The 19,294-nt window shown below is 43.6% G+C and overlaps 1 protein-coding gene across 2 annotated transcripts in view; it reads left to right on the plus strand.

Moving 5' to 3' along the window:
- LOC306776498 (transmembrane 4 L6 family member 1-like) overlaps positions 1 to 19,294 on the plus strand; it is a 111,402-nt gene that overhangs the window by 2,486 nt on the left and 89,622 nt on the right. The window lies entirely within an intron of this gene.

Raw genomic sequence — 19,294 nt, forward strand, 5'->3', positions numbered from 1 at the left:
ATTATATGTCTTTCTCTATCCTGTAGTTACCTTGCAGTAAGGCCCCCCACACAACTATATGAGGGCTCAATTCTATTGTTTGAACAATAGTATTGTCACAACAATCAAATCATTCAACTTGTATAGATGTGCATGAAAACAGATGCAACGATACTAAGAGGATAAATCCTAATGATTTTTATGTAGCGCCAACAACAGGTCCCTTATGCAACACTTTAGACAAAATGACTCCCTGGTCACTGTATAGTGTACCATATTTTCCTTCTGCCATGTTATTTGACATGCTACATAATGCTATGCTAGCATGTGCTAGCATTCCATTTAAAGCACGGAAAGGCCTAAGAAGACCGATGCTGACAAAGTACCTCTTAGACCAGGGGTGTCAAACTCATCTTCACTCCGGGCCACATCAGCATCACGGTCGCCCTCAAAGGGCCGGTTGTAAATGTAAGACTGTGTAAATGTAACTACTCCTAACATATTGGTAAATAACTGTCTCTGCATTTGATTGATTCAAATGTTAAAATATTGTACATGCAGTTATATAAATGTAAAACTATATTCAAGCACATTTCTGTTATTATAACTTAAATCCTTTTAATTTAGGGTTAATAAACCCACATTACTCTATCATAGATCAAACTATTAAAGAAAATATCAAACACAAGTAATTATAATAACTTTGTTCAAAGCTTAAAATCCTTTCAAGGGTGCGTTTGCACAATCCCACGTGAAGTGTTTCATGTGTTGTAAAGCCACGTTTAAAGTAGTCATCAATATACTCACAATAATATTTCCAAGTAGTAACCAGCCAAAGAGCTGCTTCTGTGACTTAAGTAGCTCATCATTATGCCTTTCTATCTCATAACTTCGACTTTCTATCTCATAATTTCGACTATGGGAATATTTTTATTATCAAATCTAACTTTCATTTTTTTTAGTTTTTTTATAAAAAAAAGAAAAGAAATTCTGGCGGATTCGCGGGCCACATAAAATGACGGGGCAGCACCCCTGACTTAAACTGTCTGAGAAGTTTGAGGGAGGTCAGAGACTTTCTAGTGGGTTGGTGGTTTTGCCCGTCCTGGCTCTCTGTCCTTCTCTCCAGCCCCTGCTCACTCCCCAGCCCCGCCAGTCCTGGTCACATGACATCCCCTCCCACCTACACACCTGTTCCCACTTTCCTCATCAGACCTGTAGTTTCTAGAAAACGCACCAAAAACATTTTACTCTACTATATATTTGGAGTTTTTTACGACAAGTAATTGTTCTTTGTATGTGAGAAACATTTCACCAACAAAGACCACGCTTCTTATGATTGCAAATTAGTTTGAAATAAAATAACATACATCACAAACAACATAATAAATAGAACTGAAGCCACCGGGATTTAATTGATAAGACTTATACAGCGAGACACAGGTTATTAAATCAGGAGAAACTTAATTTACAGTGAACAAATACATTTATTAAATTGTGCAAAGTAAAGTTAAAATTTTGGAGAGTCGACACTGGTGGGGGTGTTGAAGACAGTAGGGGCAGGCTGAAGATCTAGATGATGGCATGTGGAGTGGGACTGCCCTCAGTGGAAGAAACCTTGAGCACCGATGTGATGATGAATGGGGAGGAGGGTCACATCGGTTTCTACTGAAATGACAGCTGACTGCACAGAAGAGAACAGGTCTTTAAAGTTTGACAGGAAATATATGATTGGCTGAGGGAGGCCGTGGCGAAATCGCCCACTGTCAGCTGATAGAGTAGGAGCCAGAGAGCGAGAGCCAGAGAGATGAGTGAGTGAATGAGAGCATAACAAGACTGTCCTAATGTAGGAAGTTAGAGTAAATCCTCAAACTTTACATACCGGTAGTGATAGTATTTATAATCATACAGTTGTAAATTAATTCTTTCAAAATATCACTCCTCTGAGCAAAGCTCTAAGTTTTACTGTACTTGACCCTCAATAAAAAAGCAATGCTAACAATTTGATATTCAAGGAGGGATTTGGTAATCCTTAAATGATTATAGTGGCACCAAACATACTAAGCCAAATTAAGAAAAGTGCGAATGGACAAAATCTATTCTGAATCCAAAGTTACAGGTCAGATATGCTGCTGGTTCACACGACAGGAGTTTGGTGAGAGTATATTACCCCATCATCGTACATCGGACACCGGAAGTACCCAAACGCATGTTGGCACATGATTTGAAGACTGGCCATCCCCTTGTTTGATACTACTGAAACAGCAGCCCAACACAGTGACATGTCACCGTTCAGGACTCTCACTCAGGAGATACGTGACTGCCTCTCCCCGACAGTACACGCTCACTGTCACGATCAGGGCAACCAGGGAAGTTACTCTTGCATGTGTCACAACTACGTTAGAGGCAAGACCAGTGTCCAGATATAACAATGATCCATAGAAACTTGTGAGCAACATTTTACACAGTTTGTGAATTATTTTACAACTGTATGATTATAAATACTATATTTCAAAATATCCCTCCTCTATGCAAAGCTCTCTAAGTTTTACTGTACTTGACCCTCAGTAAATAATCAATGCTAACAATTTGATATTCAAGGAGGGATTTGGTAATCCTTAAATTATTATAGTGGCATCAAACATACTAAGCCAAATTCCGAAAAGTGCTAACGGACAAAATCTATTCTGAATCCAAAGTTACAGGTCAGATATGCTGCTGGTTCACACAACAGGAGTTTGGTGAGAGTATATTACCACAGCAGCCGACATCGGACACACCGGAAGCCTGAAGTGAGCTCTGAGGCAGACTGGCACACAGGCTTCCTGCCCCCTGGTAGCATTGAAGACTGGCCGACCATCTTTACACTCTGCTGACGGCAGCCACTCAAGCTCCAGAGGAACAAGTCCTCCGGGCCGCGCTGGCTTGCCCCACAAAGAGACACCTATCACCATGCAGGGCTTAAGAGCACGACTGAGTCTTCCCCATAGTCCAAACGCCCACCGTCAGCATTGGCTCCGAGAAGCCAGGGCTACTACCTGGGTAACTCCGTAGTCTTCCCAGAATGCAGTTCTTAAGACAGGGGTGTCAAACTCAAAGCCCACGGGCCGGAGCCCGCGGGCCTCGAGTACCCCTGTCTTATCATCAGCGCCATGCTTTGTCGTCGGACGCAGCATGCTGACTGTGCAGATGCTATGACCAGTGGTTTTTCCGCGGCCTGCCTCAGAGCTTTCCAGGTGTCTTCTGTGGAGTTGTTGAAGACAGTAGGGGCAGGCTGAAGATCTAGATGATGGCATGTGGAGTGGGACTGCCCTCAGTGGAAGAAACCTTGAGCACCGATGTGATGATGAATGGGGAGGAGGGTCACATCGGTTTCTACTGAAATGACAGCTGACTGCACAGAAGAGAACAGGTCTTTAAAGTTTGACAGGAAATATATGATTGGCTGAGGGAGGCCGTGGCGAAATCGCCCACTGTCAGCTGATAGAGTAGGAGCCAGAGAGCGAGAGCCAGAGAGATGAGTGAGTGAATGAGAGCATAACAAGACTGTCCTAATGTAGGAAGTTAGAGTAAATCCTCAAACTTTACATACCGGTAGTGATAGTATTTATAATCATACAGTTGTAAATTAATTCTTTCAAAATATCACTCCTCTGAGCAAAGCTCTAAGTTTTACTGTACTTGACCCTCAGTAAAAAAATCAATGCTAACAATTTGATATTCAAGGAGGGATTTGGTAATCCTTAAATGATTATAGTGGCACCAAACATACTAAGCCAAATTAAGAAAAGTGCGAATGGACAAAATCTATTCTGAATCCAAAGTTACAGGTCAGATATTCTGCTGGTTCACACGACAGGAGTTTGGTGAGAGTATATTACCCCATCATCGTACATCGGACACCGGAAGTACCCAAACGCATGTTGGCACATGATTTGAAGACTGGCCATCCCCTTGTTTGATACTACTGAAACAGCAGCCCAACACAGTGACATGTCACCGTTCAGGACTCTCACTCAGGAGATACGTGACTGCCTCTCCCCGACAGTACACGCTCACTGTCACGATCAGGGCAACCAGGGAAGTTACTCTTGCATGTGTCACAACTACGTTAGAGGCAAGACCAGTGTCCAGATATAACAATGATCCATAGAAACTTGTGAGCAACATTTTACACAGTTTGTGAATTATTTTACAACTGTATGATTATAAATACTATATTTCAAAATATCCCTCCTCTATGCAAAGCTCTCTAAGTTTTACTGTACTTGACCCTCAGTAAATAATCAATGCTAACAATTTGATATTCAAGGAGGGATTTGGTAATCCTTAAATTATTATAGTGGCATCAAACATACTAAGCCAAATTCCGAAAAGTGCTAACGGACAAAATCTATTCTGAATCCAAAGTTACAGGTCAGATATGCTGCTGGTTCACACAACAGGAGTTTGGTGAGAGTATATTACCACAGCAGCCGACATCGGACACACCGGAAGCCTGAAGTGAGCTCTGAGGCAGACTGGCACACAGGCTTCCTGCCCCCTGGTAGCATTGAAGACTGGCCGACCATCTTTACACTCTGCTGACGGCAGCCACTCAAGCTCCAGAGGAACAAGTCCTCCGGGCCGCGCTGGCTTGCCCCACAAAGAGACACCTATCACCATGCAGGGCTTAAGAGCACGACTGAGTCTTCCCCATAGTCCAAACGCCCACCGTCAGCATTGGCTCCGAGAAGCCAGGGCTACTACCTGGGTAACTCCGTAGTCTTCCCAGAATGCAGTTCTTAAGACAGGGGTGTCAAACTCAAAGCCCACGGGCCGGAGCCCGCGGGCCTCGAGTACCCCTGTCTTATCATCAGCGCCATGCTTTGTCGTCGGACGCAGCATGCTGACTGTGCAGATGCTATGACCAGTGGTTTTTCCGCGGCCTGCCTCAGAGCTTTCCAGGTGTCTTCTGTGGAGTTGTTGAAGACAGTAGGGGCAGGCTGAAGATCTAGATGATGGCATGTGGAGTGGGACTGCCCTCAGTGGAAGAAACCTTGAGCACCGATGTGATGATGAATGGGGAGGAGGGTCACATCGGTTTCTACTGAAATGACAGCTGACTGCACAGAAGAGAACAGGTCTTTAAAGTTTGACAGGAAATATATGATTGGCTGAGGGAGGCCGTGGCGAAATCGCCCACTGTCAGCTGATAGAGTAGGAGCCAGAGAGCGAGAGCCAGAGAGATGAGTGAGTGAATGAGAGCATAACAAGACTGTCCTAATGTAGGAAGTTAGAGTAAATCCTCAAACTTTACATACCGGTAGTGATAGTATTTATAATCATACAGTTGTAAATTAATTCTTTCAAAATATCACTCCTCTGAGCAAAGCTCTAAGTTTTACTGTACTTGACCCTCAGTAAAAAAATCAATGCTAACAATTTGATATTCAAGGAGGGATTTGGTAATCCTTAAATGATTATAGTGGCACCAAACATACTAAGCCAAATTAAGAAAAGTGCGAATGGACAAAATCTATTCTGAATCCAAAGTTACAGGTCAGATATGCTGCTGGTTCACACGACAGGAGTTTGGTGAGAGTATATTACCCCATCATCGTACATCGGACACCGGAAGTACCCAAACGCATGTTGGCACATGATTTGAAGACTGGCCATCCCCTTGTTTGATACTACTGAAACAGCAGCCCAACACAGTGACATGTCACCGTTCAGGACTCTCACTCAGGAGATACGTGACTGCCTCTCCCCGACAGTACACGCTCACTGTCACGATCAGGGCAACCAGGGAAGTTACTCTTGCATGTGTCACAACTACGTTAGAGGCAAGACCAGTGTCCAGATATAACAATGATCCATAGAAACTTGTGAGCAACATTTTACACAGTTTGTGAATTATTTTACAACTGTATGATTATAAATACTATATTTCAAAATATCCCTCCTCTATGCAAAGCTCTCTAAGTTTTACTGTACTTGACCCTCAGTAAATAATCAATGCTAACAATTTGATATTCAAGGAGGGATTTGGTAATCCTTAAATTATTATAGTGGCATCAAACATACTAAGCCAAATTCCGAAAAGTGCTAACGGACAAAATCTATTCTGAATCCAAAGTTACAGGTCAGATATGCTGCTGGTTCACACAACAGGAGTTTGGTGAGAGTATATTACCACAGCAGCCGACATCGGACACACCGGAAGCCTGAAGTGAGCTCTGAGGCAGACTGGCACACAGGCTTCCTGCCCCCTGGTAGCATTGAAGACTGGCCGACCATCTTTACACTCTGCTGACGGCAGCCACTCAAGCTCCAGAGGAACAAGTCCTCCGGGCCGCGCTGGCTTGCCCCACAAAGAGACACCTATCACCATGCAGGGCTTAAGAGCACGACTGAGTCTTCCCCATAGTCCAAACGCCCACCGTCAGCATTGGCTCCGAGAAGCCAGGGCTACTACCTGGGTAACTCCGTAGTCTTCCCAGAATGCAGTTCTTAAGACAGGGGTGTCAAACTCAAAGCCCACGGGCCGGAGCCCGCGGGCCTCGAGTACCCCTGTCTTATCATCAGCGCCATGCTTTGTCGTCGGACGCAGCATGCTGACTGTGCAGATGCTATGACCAGTGTTTTTTCCGCGGCCTGCCTCAGAGCTTTCCAGGTGTCTTCTGTGGAGTTGTTGAAGACAGTAGGGGCAGGCTGAAGATCTAGATGATGGCATGTGGAGTGGGACTGCCCTCAGTGGAAGAAACCTTGAGCACCGATGTGATGATGAATGGGGAGGAGGGTCACATCGGTTTCTACTGAAATGACAGCTGACTGCACAGAAGAGAACAGGTCTTTAAAGTTTGACAGGAAATATATGATTGGCTGAGGGAGGCCGTGGCGAAATCGCCCACTGTCAGCTGATAGAGTAGGAGCCAGAGAGCGAGAGCCAGAGAGATGAGTGAGTGAATGAGAGCATAACAAGACTGTCCTAATGTAGGAAGTTAGAGTAAATCCTCAAACTTTACATACCGGTAGTGATAGTATTTATAATCATACAGTTGTAAATTAATTCTTTCAAAATATCACTCCTCTGAGCAAAGCTCTAAGTTTTACTGTACTTGACCCTCAGTAAAAAATCAATGCTAACAATTTGATATTCAAGGAGGGATTTGGTAATCCTTAAATGATTATAGTGGCACCAAACATACTAAGCCAAATTAAGAAAAGTGCGAATGGACAAAATCTATTCTGAATCCAAAGTTACAGGTCAGATATTCTGCTGGTTCACACGACAGGAGTTTGGTGAGAGTATATTACCCCATCATCGTACATCGGACACCGGAAGTACCCAAACGCATGTTGGCACATGATTTGAAGACTGGCCATCCCCTTGTTTGATACTACTGAAACAGCAGCCCAACACAGTGACATGTCACCGTTCAGGACTCTCACTCAGGAGATACGTGACTGCCTCTCCCCGACAGTACACGCTCACTGTCACGATCAGGGCAACCAGGGAAGTTACTCTTGCATGTGTCACAACTACGTTAGAGGCAAGACCAGTGTCCAGATATAACAATGATCCATAGAAACTTGTGAGCAACATTTTACACAGTTTGTGAATTATTTTACAACTGTATGATTATAAATACTATATTTCAAAATATCCCTCCTCTATGCAAAGCTCTCTAAGTTTTACTGTACTTGACCCTCAGTAAATAATCAATGCTAACAATTTGATATTCAAGGAGGGATTTGGTAATCCTTAAATTATTATAGTGGCATCAAACATACTAAGCCAAATTCCGAAAAGTGCTAACGGACAAAATCTATTCTGAATCCAAAGTTACAGGTCAGATATGCTGCTGGTTCACACAACAGGAGTTTGGTGAGAGTATATTACCACAGCAGCCGACATCGGACACACCGGAAGCCTGAAGTGAGCTCTGAGGCAGACTGGCACACAGGCTTCCTGCCCCCTGGTAGCATTGAAGACTGGCCGACCATCTTTACACTCTGCTGACGGCAGCCACTCAAGCTCCAGAGGAACAAGTCCTCCGGGCCGCGCTGGCTTGCCCCACAAAGAGACACCTATCACCATGCAGGGCTTAAGAGCACGACTGAGTCTTCCCCATAGTCCAAACGCCCACCGTCAGCATTGGCTCCGAGAAGCCAGGGCTACTACCTGGGTAACTCCGTAGTCTTCCCAGAATGCAGTTCTTAAGACAGGGGTGTCAAACTCAAAGCCCACGGGCCGGAGCCCGCGGGCCTCGAGTACCCCTGTCTTATCATCAGCGCCATGCTTTGTCGTCGGACGCAGCATGCTGACTGTGCAGATGCTATGACCAGTGGTTTTTCCGCGGCCTGCCTCAGAGCTTTCCAGGTGTCTTCTGTGGAGTTGTTGAAGACAGTAGGGGCAGGCTGAAGATCGAGATGATGGCATGTGGAGTGGGACTGCCCTCAGTGGAAGAAACCTTGAGCACCGATGTGATGATGAATGGGGAGAAGGGTCACATCGGTTTCTACTGAAATGACAGCTGACTGCACAGAAGAGAACAGGTCTTTAAAGTTTGACAGGAAATATATGATTGGCTGAGGGAGGCCGTGGCGAAATCGCCCACTGTCAGCTGATAGAGTAGGAGCCAGAGAGCGAGAGCCAGAGAGATGAGTGAGTGAATGAGAGCATAACAAGACTGTCCTAATGTAGGAAGTTAGAGTAAATCCTCAAACTTTACATACCGGTAGTGATAGTATTTATAATCATACAGTTGTAAATTAATTCTTTCAAAATATCACTCCTCTGAGCAAAGCTCTAAGTTTTACTGTACTTGACCCTCAGTAAAAAATCAATGCTAACAATTTGATATTCAAGGAGGGATTTGGTAATCCTTAAATGATTATAGTGGCACCAAACATACTAAGCCAAATTAAGAAAAGTGCGAATGGACAAAATCTATTCTGAATCCAAAGTTACAGGTCAGATATTCTGCTGGTTCACACGACAGGAGTTTGGTGAGAGTATATTACCCCATCATCGTACATCGGACACCGGAAGTACCCAAACGCATGTTGGCACATGATTTGAAGACTGGCCATCCCCTTGTTTGATACTACTGAAACAGCAGCCCAACACAGTGACATGTCACCGTTCAGGACTCTCACTCAGGAGATACGTGACTGCCTCTCCCCGACAGTACACGCTCACTGTCACGATCAGGGCAACCAGGGAAGTTACTCTTGCATGTGTCACAACTACGTTAGAGGCAAGACCAGTGTCCAGATATAACAATGATCCATAGAAACTTGTGAGCAACATTTTACACAGTTTGTGAATTATTTTACAACTGTATGATTATAAATACTATATTTCAAAATATCCCTCCTCTATGCAAAGCTCTCTAAGTTTTACTGTACTTGACCCTCAGTAAATAATCAATGCTAACAATTTGATATTCAAGGAGGGATTTGGTAATCCTTAAATTATTATAGTGGCATCAAACATACTAAGCCAAATTCCGAAAAGTGCTAACGGACAAAATCTATTCTGAATCCAAAGTTACAGGTCAGATATGCTGCTGGTTCACACAACAGGAGTTTGGTGAGAGTATATTACCACAGCAGCCGACATCGGACACACCGGAAGCCTGAAGTGAGCTCTGAGGCAGACTGGCACACAGGCTTCCTGCCCCCTGGTAGCATTGAAGACTGGCCGACCATCTTTACACTCTGCTGACGGCAGCCACTCAAGCTCCAGAGGAACAAGTCCTCCGGGCCGCGCTGGCTTGCCCCACAAAGAGACACCTATCACCATGCAGGGCTTAAGAGCACGACTGAGTCTTCCCCATAGTCCAAACGCCCACCGTCAGCATTGGCTCCGAGAAGCCAGGGCTACTACCTGGGTAACTCCGTAGTCTTCCCAGAATGCAGTTCTTAAGACAGGGGTGTCAAACTCAAAGCCCACGGGCCGGAGCCCGCGGGCCTCGAGTACCCCTGTCTTATCATCAGCGCCATGCTTTGTCGTCGGACGCAGCATGCTGACTGTGCAGATGCTATGACCAGTGGTTTTTCCGCGGCCTGCCTCAGAGCTTTCCAGGTGTCTTCTGTGGAGTTGTTGAAGACAGTAGGGGCAGGCTGAAGATCGAGATGATGGCATGTGGAGTGGGACTGCCCTCAGTGGAAGAAACCTTGAGCACCGATGTGATGATGAATGGGGAGGAGGGTCACATCGGTTTCTACTGAAATGACAGCTGACTGCACAGAAGAGAACAGGTCTTTAAAGTTTGACAGGAAATATATGATTGGCTGAGGGAGGCCGTGGCGAAATCGCCCACTGTCAGCTGATAGAGTAGGAGCCAGAGAGCGAGAGCCAGAGAGATGAGTGAGTGAATGAGAGCATAACAAGACTGTCCTAATGTAGGAAGTTAGAGTAAATCCTCAAACTTTACATACCGGTAGTGATAGTATTTATAATCATACAGTTGTAAATTAATTCTTTCAAAATATCACTCCTCTGAGCAAAGCTCTAAGTTTTACTGTACTTGACCCTCAGTAAAAAATCAATGCTAACAATTTGATATTCAAGGAGGGATTTGGTAATCCTTAAATGATTATAGTGGCACCAAACATACTAAGCCAAATTAAGAAAAGTGCGAATGGACAAAATCTATTCTGAATCCAAAGTTACAGGTCAGATATGCTGCTGGTTCACACGACAGGAGTTTGGTGAGAGTATATTACCCCATCATCGTACATCGGACACCGGAAGTACCCAAACGCATGTTGGCACATGATTTGAAGACTGGCCATCCCCTTGTTTGATACTACTGAAACAGCAGCCCAACACAGTGACATGTCACCGTTCAGGACTCTCACTCAGGAGATACGTGACTGCCTCTCCCCGACAGTACACGCTCACTGTCACGATCAGGGCAACCAGGGAAGTTACTCTTGCATGTGTCACAACTACGTTAGAGGCAAGACCAGTGTCCAGATATAACAATGATCCATAGAAACTTGTGAGCAACATTTTACACAGTTTGTGAATTATTTTACAACTGTATGATTATAAATACTATATTTCAAAATATCCCTCCTCTATGCAAAGCTCTCTAAGTTTTACTGTACTTGACCCTCAGTAAATAATCAATGCTAACAATTTGATATTCAAGGAGGGATTTGGTAATCCTTAAATTATTATAGTGGCATCAAACATACTAAGCCAAATTCCGAAAAGTGCTAACGGACAAAATCTATTCTGAATCCAAAGTTACAGGTCAGATATGCTGCTGGTTCACACAACAGGAGTTTGGTGAGAGTATATTACCACAGCAGCCGACATCGGACACACCGGAAGCCTGAAGTGAGCTCTGAGGCAGACTGGCACACAGGCTTCCTGCCCCCTGGTAGCATTGAAGACTGGCCGACCATCTTTACACTCTGCTGACGGCAGCCACTCAAGCTCCAGAGGAACAAGTCCTCCGGGCCGCGCTGGCTTGCCCCACAAAGAGACACCTATCACCATGCAGGGCTTAAGAGCACGACTGAGTCTTCCCCATAGTCCAAACGCCCACCGTCAGCATTGGCTCCGAGAAGCCAGGGCTACTACCTGGGTAACTCCGTAGTCTTCCCAGAATGCAGTTCTTAAGACAGGGGTGTCAAACTCAAAGCCCACGGGCCGGAGCCCGCGGGCCTCGAGTACCCCTGTCTTATCATCAGCGCCATGCTTTGTCGTCGGACGCAGCATGCTGACTGTGCAGATGCTATGACCAGTGGTTTTTCCGCGGCCTGCCTCAGAGCTTTCCAGGTGTCTTCTGTGGAGTTGTTGAAGACAGTAGGGGCAGGCTGAAGATCGAGATGATGGCATGTGGAGTGGGACTGCCCTCAGTGGAAGAAACCTTGAGCACCGATGTGATGATGAATGGGGAGGAGGGTCACATCGGTTTCTACTGAAATGACAGCTGACTGCACAGAAGAGAACAGGTCTTTAAAGTTTGACAGGAAATATATGATTGGCTGAGGGAGGCCGTGGCGAAATCGCCCACTGTCAGCTGATAGAGTAGGAGCCAGAGAGCGAGAGCCAGAGAGATGAGTGAGTGAATGAGAGCATAACAAGACTGTCCTAATGTAGGAAGTTAGAGTAAATCCTCAAACTTTACATACCGGTAGTGATAGTATTTATAATCATACAGTTGTAAATTAATTCTTTCAAAATATCACTCCTCTGAGCAAAGCTCTAAGTTTTACTGTACTTGACCCTCAGTAAATAATCAATGCTAACAATTTGATATTCAAGGAGGGATTTGGTAATCCTTAAATTATTATAGTGGCACCAAACATACTAAGCCAAATTAAGAAAAGTGCGAATGGACAAAATCTATTCTGAATCCAAAGTTACAGGTCAGATATGCTGCTGGTTCACACGACAGGAGTTTGGTGAGAGTATATTACCCCATCATCATACATCGGACACCGGAAGTACCCAAACGCATGTTGGCACATGATTTGAAGACTGGCCATCCCCTTGTTTGATACTACTGAAACAGCAGCCCAACACAGTGACATGTCACCGTTCAGGACTCTCACTCAGGAGATACGTGACTGCCTCTCCCCGACAGTACACGCTCACTGTCACGATCAGGGCAACCAGGGAAGTTACTCTTGCATGTGTCACAACTACGTTAGAGGCAAGACCAGTGTCCAGATATAACAATGATCCATAGAAACGTGTGAGGAGAGAAAGCACAGAGAGTGAGTGAATGACAGCATGAAAACACTGTCCTAATGTAGGAGGTTAGAGTAAATCCCAACATTTTACACAGTTAGTTCATTATTTTACAACTGTATGATTATAAATACTATATTTCAAAATATCACTCCTCTAAGCAAAGCTCTCTAAGTTTTACTGTACTTTACGCTCAGTAAATAATCAATGCTATCAATTTGATATTCAAGGAGGGATTTTGTAATCCTTCAATTATAATAGTGGCACCAAACATCGTGAGCCAAATTTTGAAAAGTGGTAGCAGTCAAAGTCTATTCTGAATCCAAAGTTACAGGTCAGATATGCTGCTGGTTCACACAAAAGGAGTTTGGTGAGAGTATATTACCACAGCAGCCGACATCGGACACCGGAAGCCTGAAGTGAGGTTGAAAAGCTTGCAAGTTCATCTGCCAATTTGTCAGATGACAGACCTTCACAAGATGACACCTCAACATTCTCTGCTGTGTTCCAGTTTCATCCAGCATTCTCTCACCGACGTCACGATCTCCTTAGTTACGACTCGTAACTAAGGGGCGGGCCCCGCCCCTTAGTTACGAGGCGGGGCCCGCCCCTTAGTTACGAGTCGGGGCGGACTGGCCATCGGGGATACCGGGGGAATCCCCGGTAGGCCGACGGGGTTTGGGCCGGTCTCTGACATCGCCGGCCCCGACTATATTATATGCTTCACAGAACACGTTCAATTGACTCTAATACCGAAAGTCAATAATCAGTGAAAACTGTATCAACAGTATAGACTGACATTATACTACTCCTCGCGATCTGAGACGCCATAGCACGGCTGGACACTACGGTGCTTTTAAAAACTTTTCTCCATAACCGCGGTCTGCGCCGTGCGCTCGTGCCGGGCGACGGTCGGGGCGGGGCCGCGGAGGTGCGAATGGCCGCTGTAGACCGGCGAAATACAGGGGCGGCTCGACTGCCACGGCGTCCATGAATCGAGAAGGACTTCTTACTGGAACTGAAACGATGTACTGGGATTAAATTCTTTGTCAACAAAGAATTTGGTAAGTGACAAACTGCGTTTGTTTTTTTACATCTGCAGTAACGTTTTTATGAATAATATTTGATGGCTCGTGCTCTTGTGTGTGGTGGAATGCGTGGATCCGCTGCAGGTCTGCTGGATTGATGTGCTTTGTTGTCATATGAATATATGTGACTGGTTCTTATGACTTTGTGGCTGTCATTGTGTTAATTACGTTGATTTGACCATGCGTTGTCAGTTATTGACGTAGCGTCCCGTCACGGATTCATGTATCTGCAGCTTGCGTCACTCGCTCAGAGACAAGCCGTTTTGAGTGCGAGCTAGCAGCATGGCACCGGTACCAAAACGTAAATCCTTTAAAGGTGGAGCTGAAAAGCTCAGGGAGAAAAAGAAGAGATATCTGGAGGAAGGTGCATCAAAATATTTAAAAATCTCTGACTTATTTGGGAAACCACCGACTGGTGACAGTGTTATGATGGTAAGTTGTGGCATTGACTTGGCCAATGTTAGCTTGCTTTTCACAGATGAGGTGTTCGGCTACAAGCTAGCCTAGCTAACGTTAGCTAGATAAATGATAAATGTCCAAAATTGAGACCGTTATGATCTGGTCAAATAAGCAAGCTGGCGCTGTTCGCATCATCGAGATTATTTAATTTAACATGTTAGCCGTAGTTACTTGCTTACAATCGATGAGCAAGCTATCCATGGTGGTAGTTGTAAAGAGGGCAATCTTATCATTTCTAATAATTTATGTCAAATAATGTTTAAGTTAACCAGCTCTCAACAGCACCTGGAGGCTTTTATGTTGATGGCTACTCAGACAGATGTTTTGCAGATGCTGGACAGTGAGAAAATCATAGACGGTGTTGCAGAAAAGAGTGAGCTGCTACTCGTGTAGTGAGGTAATAATAACACATGAGTATACTGATATTGTTTTTTATTACTATGTGACTATAATGCACCTGGGCTGGCAGAGTTAGTTTAGGTTCTGTTACTTAACTTATTGTTTTGTTATGCACCTTCAACACCCCTACACACACACACACACACAATCACACACCCAGCATGCAACACTACTGATACCACTGATGTTCACACCCCATCGTATGTTCTGTTCATTTCAATATAGTTCAAACTAATTCTACCCTCTGATTCCAGTTTCTTTATTGTGTGGTCTTTCTCTGCTGACATTCATTCCTTAAGGCTCTGTAGTTATACGTATAACCATCTGATACTAGCCCAAAGTTCAGCATATTCATCGAGCAAACTACTACCTTGGAGTATTATTATAAAAAAAACATATATGATGTAATTTCTTTGTAATCATCGAAAATAATGTTAAGTGTATGGGTATTTTTCCAAGTAGGCCACTGACATCGATACGTGCGATGCATTGAGTGGGCCGGTCTGACAGTAAACTCCCGGGCCACTTTTTTCCCCCAGTCCGCCCCTGGTTACGAGGTCGGTCGGCCATGTTGGAGTACATACAGATCCTACATGGCGGCGCGTAAACAAGGAAGTGCGGCGAAAATACCATACTTTGAATCACTGGATAGTGCATCAAAGGTTCGCTACCTGGCCAAATTGAAGGTTATTGGTAACTTGGATCCCTATACGATGAGTGCAGATCATTTCAGTGCCGATCCTACTTATCTCCATCGGTAAACTACGCCAACATCTACGCATATCTCGTGAACACCCCCAGTCCTTACACAAAAGACGAGCTGGAGTGCTACAAAGGGCTCGACGCTTATAATCAGTTTGTCAGTGGACGGGTCCGAGACGTCAAAGCAACGGTCATCGACAATTCTCATCTCGTCATTGGAAGAATAAATATATACAGATCTGGTCAGATATTTAGCAATATTCAATGTTTACTCAGCGCAAACAGACACGTGTGTTTGTTTACATTGTACGTGCATGTCATTGTGTGCGTGTGTGTAGGAATTCACTTTCAACTAACTCCTAACTTCATCCCCCCCCCCCCCCACACATATATATATATATATATATGATCTGACGTTAAACTCATATCAAGCAATGCTGAGGCTGCATCTCTGTGTTTCGCCTGTTGTACACGCTCGACACGTCTCTGGCACCGACTGCTGTCACGGGCCGATGAAGCTTCGGTAACCTTCTCATGTCCAAGTTTAATTTATATTTCCTTTATTAAATACTGTTCACAAACGAATTTGTAAATAAAATCACTGACCACTTATAAAGTGATCCGCACATACTCTAGTGTACGCCAAATTCCATTCCTTTATATCTCGAGAGATGCGTGACAGCCATTTCTCGCGACGTCGCTTGGATAGCTCCTTCGTGTCATTTCCTTGATGTGTAATGACCGCTGGCAAACGAAAGAATGATTTCTTGTCTATCAGCTCTGCTGCCACAACCAAAGACAGCACAAAAGTTCACCATGATCGATAGGTTATGCGACTCAGCCGTGCATGCCAGTGGCTTTGTGTGTACTCCAACATGGCCGACAGCTAAACTGTGACGTCACACGAGACCACTCCATTCTGTTCTATTCTATGAATTCACTATTTGCTGGTCCAGTGTTCAGCATGTTTTCACAAAACTCCACACATTATGACCCATTAGCAGTAATGATACAACACTGTATATTAAAAAAAATAATTTAGTCTATTGCTTTGCAGATATTTTAAATCATACATGCAACCAGTGGTGTATAGTAACGAAGTAGAAATACTTAGTTACTGTACTTAAGTAGTTTTTTTGGGTATCTGTACTTTACTTTACTACTTATATTTATGTTGACTTTTACTTTTACTTCACTACATTTTGCAAAGAAAACTGATACTTTTACTCCGATACATTTCCCCTGAAACCTTCGTTACTCGCTACAAAATCAAATCTATCTTTAGAAACAAAATGAATGATGAGAGCAGCGTCGGGGACTGTGGTGGAACACAGACTGCAAGCAAGCAGGTTTGGTGAATCAGTGGTCCTAGCAGCAAGTTAAATCATTGGTTAATCACGTTAATGCACAATTGCAAACAAGTGCTCTCAAAGCTGCGGCGTTTTGATTCCCAGTGATGCCAGGATGCTACATGCTATAAGCTAGCGGGCGACTACATGAGTATAATTCCACTCTACGATGACTGATTTCATGATGGAAGCAGAAATGGAAGCACCTGCTACTCCCGCAACAAACTACGGTGGTGACGAAGACCAACATCAGTGGATCGCTAGCGAGTTAGTGAGCTGAGGAAGTGTTGACAGTTGTGACGGGAGCCGAGAGAGCGCAGCGTTAGCATTAGCGTTAGCATTAGCATTAGCGTTAGCATTAGGGAAATCCTTCGCAGCTGTGCGCAAGCTGTCTGTGACGCTGAACACACCTCTACCTGCCTCAGCGGCCTGTGAAAGACTATTTAGCATAGCAGGACTAGTCTTCAGCCCAAGAAGAGCGAGACTGAATTCTCGCAATTTTAAAAACCAACTTCTTTTGAAGATGAACAGGACATTTTTCAGTTTCAAGTAATGACTGTGTTGCTGCTTTAGTATTGATCATGTTTTGATATTTGAGTCATGTTGTGGATGATCAGATGGAGTTATGATGGTAGCAGTCGCCCAATTGCAGATTCAGCTTGAGCAAAACCTTTGTATTCAAATCAGACCCATAGGAGTTTACAAGGCAGGTGTCCTTTCTCTAAACACTGACCTGATGCATCAAGTGGATATGTTTTGCTGAACATAATATTATGCATTTGTCCTCTACATCCTCTAGTCTAATGAGCAGACTTATAAACGCACTGTTACAACTCCTTCATAGTGTCATATTGCTTTTCAGAGAATTATGATGATAAGTTCATAGTAGATGCAAAAGTATACTTATGTACAATATATTATGTTGAACATTGTTGCTCCTGAATGGATCACAGCCAACCCAATTATGTTCAACACAGCTCCATGTCCTTGGTCATGGTGCCACAGCGCTTAAAAGAATAAACTTGATAATTCTCAAAATTCTGACCCTTTGCTTTTTTATTAACAGCATTTACTTGTACTTTTACTTTCAATGAACAGGTTATGATGTTCATTTAATGTTCAGGTTATGATGTACATTTAATATCAGAAAATTACTTTTGTACTTAAGTACTTTTGTACTTAAGTACAATAAATATCAGATACTTTAAGACTTTTACTCAAGTAGTATTCTAATAGGTGACTTTTTACTTTTACTGGAGTCGTTTTCCAGTAAGGTATCTTTACTTTTACTCAAGTATGGCTTTTGGGTACTTTATACACCACTGCATGCAACAAGTCACAACAAAAGTTTAAGCTGTTGCAAGTAACTCCACAAATGATCCTTTTAACATTGTTAAGCTGTCTCTGTTTGCAAATTCATATTCAAACGCTAATATGTTGCATCCTGTGTTCTGACAATGACACCCGAAGTCTGTTCCTGATGTCCACTCGACTCCGCCATTTTGTTTTGATTGCTGTCACTGCAGAACATCCCGCTTCACAAAGAGGAGGTTGGAAATGAAAGCAGGGTTTTCAGTGCTCTAGTGGCGATCTCAGGATATTCAGCCTCGAGTTTAATCCAAAACACCAGCAGAGTTGTGACCGAGACAAAGCGTCTTGACATGTCAAGAGGCACAGGTGGATGAAATTGCGAGAGAATTCGGTCATCTTTCAAAATAAAACTTCCTTCAGACTCTGATAATCAATAAAACGGAAATAATATAATATTTATTCTTCCTGTGCGGCCGGTACCGGTGGTTGGGGACCACTGCTCTAAACTAAAGCTAACCTCAGTTACTATAAACAATGATTCAATTATCAGTGAGGTTATGTCGGCCATATGATTAACATGCAGTAGATTCAGACTAAATCATCATGATGGGCCTTAATGTTGCCACCTGTCCTGTAAAATGCATCTATCAGCTGTTTTTGATTTTTATTACGTTCTGCTGTCCCATTGGCCAGAACCATATACTTTTTCCTTTCTATAAGTTCACTTGAGACTGTTGTATTCATTTTGCTTTTAAGTTCTGAACAAAAAAAGAGAAAACACTCAGTACTTTTCATTTATTGAAGTCACAGGAGTATACAAAAATATACTTGACCATGTGGTCATTTCATAATAAGGTTATTTATGTCTCAAAATGACGTAAAAAATACAGATGAAAATACAGAAATTTAAAAAAATACAGAAATACACTGCATTATAACTTTACAGTAATATGCTGTTAAGTCATTTCACGGTATGAATACTGTAGAATTACAGGACATTGCTGGCAGCACTTTACTGTTATTTAACAGAGAAATTGTAGTGTAGGAATGTTTCTTTTATATTTATATTGAATGAGAGGACTACAGATGTTTGTTCCTCATAGTGAGAATTAAGCCTCCAGAGAGGCAGATACAAAGATTCATCACTTTACTTTGCAGCTCTGCAGAACGTTTAAGCCTCTTTAAGCTCATTGTTTTGGTTTAGGACACATTCACGGTTTGGTTCGGTGTCCCCACTCTCGTCAACAAGCAGCTGTTTTGAGCTGACACACCAATACAAATCCACTGAGCGCTGCCTGCTCGGC

This window comes from Melanostigma gelatinosum (assembly GCF_949748355.1).
Source record: "Melanostigma gelatinosum genome assembly, chromosome: 4".
Taxonomy (NCBI): domain Eukaryota; kingdom Metazoa; phylum Chordata; class Actinopteri; order Perciformes; family Zoarcidae; genus Melanostigma; species Melanostigma gelatinosum.